Source organism: Siphateles boraxobius, unplaced genomic scaffold (assembly GCF_051911475.1).
Source record: "Siphateles boraxobius isolate OS27281-9 unplaced genomic scaffold, OSU_SipBor_1 13, whole genome shotgun sequence".
Classification (NCBI taxonomy): domain Eukaryota; kingdom Metazoa; phylum Chordata; class Actinopteri; order Cypriniformes; family Leuciscidae; genus Siphateles; species Siphateles boraxobius.
The window spans coordinates 28,692,217-28,700,615 of record NW_027508733.1 but is presented as its reverse complement, the minus strand read 5'-3'; positions in this window follow the sequence as shown (position 1 = coordinate 28,700,615).

The window sequence follows — 8,399 nt, the reverse complement described above, 5'->3', positions numbered from 1 at the left end:
CCACAATGTATTGTGGTTTTTTCAAATACATCATTGACAAAAGTCTATTTTTTAACTTAATACTAACATAATACTTACTATTTTTACAAAATGTAGTTGTGTATACTATGCACATTATGAAATGTTTTAATAACTTATTATTTGCTTTATTAACTTATTATTTGTCAAAATGTGCAGTATAAAACCATGCACACTGTATGAATAGTATATCCCACAATGCAGTGTGCTCGACTGGACTGAACATAATGCCGAACACATGCTACATTATAAGCAGAGATGTGTAAAATATGGGTGGGAATCATTTGGAATCTGATTTGATTCTTGGAGTCACGATTATGTCAATATTAAATTAAATGTCGATTTGATATATTAAAACTACGTAATGAAGTAACATTTCTGGAGGTTTTTGTTTTACATCTATACACTTCTCGATAATAGTGTTTAGGGATGCACTGATATGAACATTTTGGCCGATACCGATAATTCTTTATATCCGAAAGCCGAAAACCGATATATCGTCCGATAAATCTAAATCCACTTTTTAATTTTTCTGAATCCATAATCTTTGAGAGCCTGATTATAAAAACAAAAGTCTCACCATTAAAAGCCACGTCACAAGCATTATTATGATGTTTTCATTATAATTTTATGTAGTTGTATGACAGACTTGCACTGCATGTTGCACTTATTTGTATTTTCCTTTTTTGAAGTGATTCCAATCATATTTCAAGCAATTTAAAGCAATCATGGTGAACAGTGTGCATCTGAAGCGTCTCAGGTGAAGGAAATAATCCATTATTTATCGGCTTTAATATATATTGGTAAATTTTTATCGACCCGATAACGATAACAAAATGAACATATATCGGTCGATAACGATATAGTGGCCGATATATCGTGCATCCCTAATAGTGTGAGTGTGGGGATGTGCGATATAGACATTGTATTGAAAATTATATCTTAATATTTTTGGGGGGATTTTTGGCAATATTTTGATGAGTATTTTGTTCTGGTACTTTAATTTTATTTAAATGAAATGCATTTAAAGACGCAACTTATCTGAGAGAGTTTTACCTTTTAAACTAACAGCTAAAGCCCAGTGACAGCATAATAATTAAAGTATTATAAAATACTTTATAATATAATATATTACTAAAATATAAAAAAATTAAGAATACAATAATATATAAATATATATATATATATATATATATATATATATATATATATATATATATAATTTATTGTTGTTCTCATCATAACAATTATATTAATATATATATATATATATATATATATGTATTATTATTATTATTATTATTATTTATTTCGTAATTTAGTGATTTGTTGGATGGCTAATCGACTAGTTACCCATTGTGACCCCTAGTGATGAGTTAATTTGAAAATGTAGCATTTATTTTATTTGAAATGTTTAGCATTGCGCAATACCTACTGTTTCACCTCACTATTTTGAAATAAAAGAAAACAGTATATAGTGTAAACTCAGCTTTTAACTGTAGCATTTAGTAAGTTGCAAGATGCCATTCACTATTCCTAATTTACTCCACTAATATACAGGTCCTTCTCAAAAAATTTGCATATTGTGATAAAGTTAATTATTTTTAACATAATGTAATGATAAGAATTAAACTTTCATATAATTTAGATTCATTGCACACCAATTCATTGTCTTTTATTGTTTTAATACTGATGATTTTGGCATTCAGCTCATGAAAACCCAAAATTCCTATCTCAAAAAATTAGAATATTTCATCCGACCAATAAAAGAAGTGTTTTTAATACAAAAAAAGTCAACCTTCAAATAATTATGTTCAGTTATGCACTCAATACTTGGTCGGGAATCCTTTTGCAGAAATGACTGATTCAATGCGGCGTGGCATGGAGGCAATCAGCCTGTGGCACTGCTGAGGTGTTATGGAGGCCCAGGATGCTTCGATAGCGGCCTTAAGCTCATCCAGAGTGTTGGGCCTTGCGTCTCTCAACTTTCTCTTCACAATATCCCACAGATTCTCTATGGGGTTCAGGTCAGGAGAGTTGGCAGGCCAATTGAGCACAGTAATACCATGGTCAGTAAACCATTTACCAGTGGTTTTGGCACTGTGAGCAGGTGCCAGGTCGTACTGAAAAATGAAATCATCTCCATAAAGCTTTTCGGCAGATGGAGGCATGAAGTGCTCCAAAATCTCCTGATAGCTAGCTGCATTGACCCTGCCCTTGATAAAACACAGTGGACCAACACCAGCAGCTGACATGGCACCCCAGACCATCACTGACTGTGGGTACTTGACACTGGACTTCAGGCATTTTGGCATTTCCTTCTCCCCAGTCTTCCTCCAGACTCTGGCACCTTGATTTCCGAATGACATGCAAAATTTGCATTCATCCGAAAAAAGTACTTTGGACCACTGAGCAACAGTCCAGTGCTACTTCTCTGTAGCCCAGGTCAGGCGCTTCTGCCGCTGTTTCTGGTTCAAAAGTGGCTTGACCTGGGGAATGCGGCACCTGTAGCCCATTTCCTGCACACGCCTGTGCACGGTGGCTCTGGATGTTTCTACTCCAGACTCAGTCCACTGCTTCCGCAGGTCCCCCAAGGTCTGGAATCGGTCCTTCTCCACAATCTTCCTCAGGGTCCGGTCACCTCTTCTCGTTGTGCAGCGTTTTTTGCCACACTTTTTCCTTCCCACAGACTTCCCACTGAGGTGCCTTGATACAGCACTCTGGGAACAGCCTATTTGTTCAGAAATTTCTTTCTGTGTCTTACCCTCTTGCTTGAGGGTGTCAATGATGGCCTTCTGGACAGCAGTCAGGTCGGCAGTCTTACCCATGATTGCGGTTTTGAGTAATGAAACAGGCTGGGAGTTTTTAAAAGCCTCAGGAATCTTTTACAGGTGTTTAGAGTTAATTAGTTGATTCAGATGATTAGGTTATTAGCTCGTTTAGAGACCCTTTTCATGATATGCTAATTTTTTGAGACAGGAATTTTGGGTTTTCATGAGCTGTATGCCAAAATCATCAGTATTAAAACAATAAAATACCTGAAATATTTCAGTTGGTGTGCAATGAATCTAAAATATATGAAAGTTGAATTTTTATCATAACATTATGGAAAATAATTAACTTTATCACAATATGCAAATTTTTTGAGAAGGACCTGTAGTCCATTGAGTGAGTGAATGAAAATAAGCGAGTGAATTTGTTATTTGTTATTGAGGTACATTATGGGATTGAATGGAATTGACTTCAAATGGCTGTCCCCTCAAATAGTGCTCTATAGAAGACTTTAGGGGTGATTTCAGACACAAAAATATATTATCTCTATACAACCACAACGAGAGTTTCACACCTGTGCTACATGCACACACTTTTCAGCAGAGAGCTAATAATAGCACTAATCAGTTTTTTTTATATATAGAAACTCCCTTACTGGGAAATGTTACTTCTGCTTTCTTTAGTCCTCTTTAGTCTGAACGGTATCCGAGGCAGAGACTTAGAACTTACTAGAAAGACAGTCTCGGCTGTATAGGATTAAACCGAGCATTTTCAGACAGACTAGGGCCAAAAAAAGAAGAAGCAAATAACAAACAAGTCTGTTCCTCAAATCATGTGACATTAGTAAGCATGCTAACTGAAGGTGTTTAGGTGCTACATCAGTAAATTAGGTCTTCTTCATGTTCTCCCATCTCTGCTTTGCTATTAACTGACCTGGGAAGCAAGGAATATCCTTAAGGATTTGTTTGGCTGCCATTTCTGTCCTTTTTCCTTGCACGTATTTGTTAGGATTGCCTTAGGTAACTGGAGACATTTCACACACATGTTGGTTAAGTCATTATCAGTTAAGCTGTTTCTTTAAAATGTTTAACTTGATTAGAGCATAAAGGAACTTGGCAAAATGATTTAAGCCTTTATATTTATTTAGTCTTATATGTCTACTAACAGTGTCCAATAGCGAGTATACGAGAGAATTCTGTCAATTTTGTAATTTTTCTGTAAAGTCATGGTATTTCTTTGTGTGCTTTTACCTTACTAACCTTTTAACCTTACCCTACTTACTACCTTAATTCACAACTATATTTATATAGGCCTACAAATTACACACATTCATTCAAATGAGATAGCGCCCGTTTTGTCCTAAAGTCCTTTATATATACCCGGGCATAATTCGGGAGCCAAGCCGAGTTGAGGCTTGATATTCCGGGAATGGAGAGGTCCCAGAGGGACCCTACATTCCCCACAGTCCTGAATCCCTGGGCTTAGGGGGGTCCCCCAGTGGGCCCCCTCTACCGGGAGTATTGAGCCCTAACTCTGCTTTCTTCTCGAGAAATGGTCACTTCCTTTGGATCTTTGATCAAACATAACTCTGGAACCAAGCTGAGTTAAGGCTCCAGACTCCCGGTGTCTGGGGCCCACTAGGAGACCCCCCTAAGCCCAGAGTATGGAGCCCCAACTCGGCTTGGCTCCCGAGATACACCCGGTCAAACTTCCAGCTTCACCCTAGCTACAACTCCAGTCAAGCCGACTTTAGGCTCCAGACCTCCGTCCTCTAACACCTACCCATCCCACACAGGGTTCTAATCAAACATTAACAAAAGGAATTTTTTTAATACTTCCCTTTCACTCAATAAATATATTGATGTTTTACTTCTTTAAAATCAAATTAATGTTCATATTTTGTGAAACAATGATAATATAATGCCCATGCCAGACTTCTGACTTTATTCCTAAATTATCCTAATTTTATATTCTAATCTTGCATTTTAACAAATTATTTTTCCTATAAAAAAACCTAGACTTTGATTTTGGTGGGCTTAATAGGTACACTTACCTTAATTTAATTATATTTTCACACTTTTTTGCAGTTTTAAAGAGACCATTTAGGTAAGGCTATCAGTTGGTATGTAATAGTCAACTCCCTTGTCTTGCTAAGGCTGATTTTAAAGCTAGCATGTTATGTAGCTTAACGGCACACACATTGCAGTTATACAGTTTTTGCAGTATTTTAGCCATTTTAAGTTGACCTTTATGTAACAAAAAGCTAACATGTTGGTATGTAATGTTTGACTCCTTTGGTTTGCTATGGTTCTTTTCACAGCTGAGCTAGCATATTATGTATTTTGAATTGTTTTGAAAGTTTTAAAGAGACCTTCATTTAACCAAAATATAATAAGTTGGTTTGTAATAGTATATCCTTTGTCTTTCTAAGACTACGTTTACACGACAACGATATGCTTAAAACCGAGAAGTTTTTCCTTTGAGTTTTCCGCGTACAGACGACACCATTGTCAAAACGACCCCCATTCACACGTATCCGCGAAAATGGCTAAAAACGCTGTATTGCTGCCAGGCCACTAGATGGCGATGAAACACTGTAGACTGAACATGTAATACGCATGTGCATGACGTCATCGTCTTCAGAGATTTGCCTTTTTGTTGTTTACACGGAGACCATTTTCAAAAACTTGCTTTTTGAAACTCGTTTTCATAACTTTGTGTTTTCAGGCACCCAAAACGCTGTTGTCGTGCAAATGAACGGCCAAAGCGCATTAAAAGTTTTACGTTTTTAGTTGAAAACAGTGACGTGGAAACAGCCCCTAAGGCTAATTTCATAGCTAGCATGTTATGTAGCTTAAATGCATATGATTCTATATTTTTACACTTTTTTGTTTTGAAGTGACGAAGTTGGTATATAATGGTCGATTGTTTTTGTCTCGCTAAGGCTAATTTCTTAGCTAGCATTTTATAGCTTAAATACACACAAATTATATTTTTATACTTGCAGTTCTTTGGCATTTTTAAATCCACCTCAGTGTAATCAAATACAGTGTAACCAAATACATACCAAATGTATGTTTTTATCCATTTCCCCATACATTAATGCAAACATGTCAAAAAATGATTAGCATTTAAGGTCCCGAGTTTCTGAAAAGCAGGACACTCGGATGTTCTGGGAACACGGCTTGCGTTGACATTGGTCGAGTATTTCTGAAAAGAGATGAACCAGAGCATAGAGGAGGCAGTCTGACAATGTTTGCATGTGAGCAGCAAAGAGGATTAGCTACATCCAAAGCCCGAGTGCCTTTCCAGACCTGGCGCAGGGCGCAAGGTCAAGGACTCCGTGATCGTTTGCATGTGGGACTGGGAACACTGAATGCTGCGCTGCATTGTATTAAATGGAAACTCGAGCCGCTGCAGGTGTGCAACACTACTTTAATACCTCTATGATATTGTATTTTCCCTAAACAGTCTTCCGTTGTATCCATGACAAAAGCTACAAGGTTAGTTCACCCCAAAATAAACGTTCTGTCATCATTCGCTCATGTCTTCCAAACCTTCCAAAAAATGAGATGTTTCATTGATGTAATGGTTTGTGCTTTGTTATATCTCTGTTGTTTTGTGAGTGCCTGTCTAGGACCGTCGTCTGATTGGTTCCTGCAGGCTGATTGATGCTAGGTCCTGATTGGTGCACATTACTTTAAAAAAGTGCATCATCATTTCCTCTTGGGACATCTTGTGTTCTGAGCAAAGAGAGTTTGCATTGTGTAGTGCAGAGTTTGAATGAGTATTGCTTGTTAGTTGGAATTGAATATGGTTTGTATCTGATGAACTCTGTTGGTGTATTTGACCCCTTTGCCGGTTTTCTAACGCTTTCAATTTTGTTTGCCTGGCTTTGTAAATATACTTTAAATATTGAGTATTTGGGAAAGTAAAGTGTCTGACGCCACTTTTGTTTATTGTAAACTGTTTGATCTCTGTTTTTGGTTAGGGAGTTTTTGTTATTTTGTCCCGGTTAGCTCCTGAATCATGAGTCCCGAATCAAGACAATAAATTCATCATTGTTCCCATTTCACTGCATGAGTCTTTCATGTTGCATCCTTTTCCCTAGATGGGGCGTAACATGAAATTGGGGGCTCGCCAGCTGGCTAGATATTTTATTAGCCGCATTTATTTGTTTTCTTTTTGTGTGTGAGGAAATCTAGAGATCAAAATTCGAACTTGATAAATTTACGATTGCGCCCACGGAGGAGCAATTTGAAAGATGTTGTAAAGCCAATTTGTTGTTAATCGGGCATTTATTTATTTATTTTTTGGTATAGTTGTACCTAGAAATGCGCTTAAAATGGAGATTAATGCTGCCTTCACGTGCTATCGGAAATTTCTTACTTCCCACTTCTGAAGTCGTGATTACGAGCTCATCGCATCCAAACGCTTTGTTGTCAGAAAGAACAGGAATCATGGAGGACACCAAGTTTATTTTAGCTTATTTGGAAATTCTTATTAAAGCCAAACTGAGATTTAGCGTCCCATTCATTAGAAATTATTATAAACATTCACCGCCATATCTAGATGTAATTTAGGTCAAATGCAGGCTGTTTTTGCTGTGTATAAAACATACAATATGCTTCAAATGATTATTCATTTTTGTATATATGCACTACTTTAATGACAAGATAAGGTGATGTATCTGTTGTGGAAAAAATTATAAAGAATAGCAGTCACATCAGCAATCGCTCTGCCCTCCGCCATGTTTAAAGTTTGTGGCCTTCCCAACTTGCAAATATAAATTATGGAGCTTCCCAGTGGTAAATACGACTTGAAAGGGGCGTTCATGACCACTTTTTAATTAGGAAATTCATATTTACGATAATTTTGTGAAGGCAGCATCAAGAGGCACTGCACATAGAGCTGTTCAAGTTGCTTTTTGTCAATGAAAATGTCAAAAAGCGCAAAAAAAATTGTCAATATTTCATTTAGCTTGAGCTGTTCCTTAAACAGGTGTCATGGAGCTTTGGTGAATCAATGAAAATAACATGACTTTTTGGTCATGATCATTATAAACTATATGTAGTCATTTAAGGTTATTGTAGGACATTTAACACACACAAAAAACGTGTCATAAGCCTGCGTTATGGACACTCACTAAAGTCAAGCATATCTCTGGTAAATAAAGGATTTGTCTGATGCTGTTGAACTCGGGTCAAGGATGAAGTCAAATAGTGTTCCTTGTTGAATTAATGGCTTAAGACCCATTCACTACAAGGGTGATAACTATGAAAATAAATATATAGTTCTAAAAAGCCACACCACAAATGCATTGTTAACGGCACATAAAAACTATTGTTGGAATCACTTTCAGAATGATTTTTTCCGAGCTGAACATTGACAGCCAGAATCCATCCTGCTTTTAAACTCGAACATTTAAAGTGCCATATGACAAAACTGCAGCGTGTGCTTAATTCTAGACAGAACAATATCGTCCACTGGATGCTTATATAATTCTCATTATCTTTATTATGATCATTTTTTTGTGTGACCAGGCCAAAAAACAGAACAGACTGACCTTATAGTGTTCTTTAAAAAGAGCACTTTTTTTTCTAGAGTTC